This window comes from Cystoisospora suis (assembly GCF_002600585.1).
Source record: "Cystoisospora suis strain Wien I chromosome Unknown contig_8785, whole genome shotgun sequence".
NCBI lineage: Eukaryota > Apicomplexa > Conoidasida > Eucoccidiorida > Sarcocystidae > Cystoisospora > Cystoisospora suis.
In genome coordinates this window covers 1,784-2,128 of record NW_027161563.1, presented here as the reverse complement: position 1 = coordinate 2,128, position 345 = coordinate 1,784, and the positions used below count along the sequence as shown (strand labels likewise).

General features: G+C 44.3%; 1 protein-coding gene across 1 annotated transcript in view; it reads left to right on the top strand.

Moving 5' to 3' along the window:
• Positions 1-345, top strand: part of CSUI_010894 (lipase maturation) — a gene marked incomplete at both ends in the record, with an annotated part of 1,910 nt that overhangs the window by 392 nt on the left and 1,173 nt on the right. The gene's annotated exons all lie outside the window — the stretch shown is intronic.

Here is a 345-nt window from a genome sequence, read left to right as displayed (position 1 = left end):
TAGCGGTCTGTCTATGTATCTATGTATATCGATCTCCCTTCCCTGCGTCTTTTCTCTTCGAGAGCTTTTGAAGAGTGTTCTCATTGTTCACGACTTCTCGATGTCTTCTCGTTCAGTTTGGAAACTAGAGAGACAGCCTACCACCTCGACAGTCACATCTGTCCTATCTCTGGATATCTATAGTGGCTCAGTCTTCTACAGGTGCTTGGAGTGTCTGTAAGAAGTTTCTTGAGGTCTCCCACAAACCTCAGAAGGCTTTTTTCCGTTCGAGCGCTTAACAGCCCCACAAACGCATAAGTACATATTCAGACAGACACAAGTGTACATACGTCTTCATACATACAT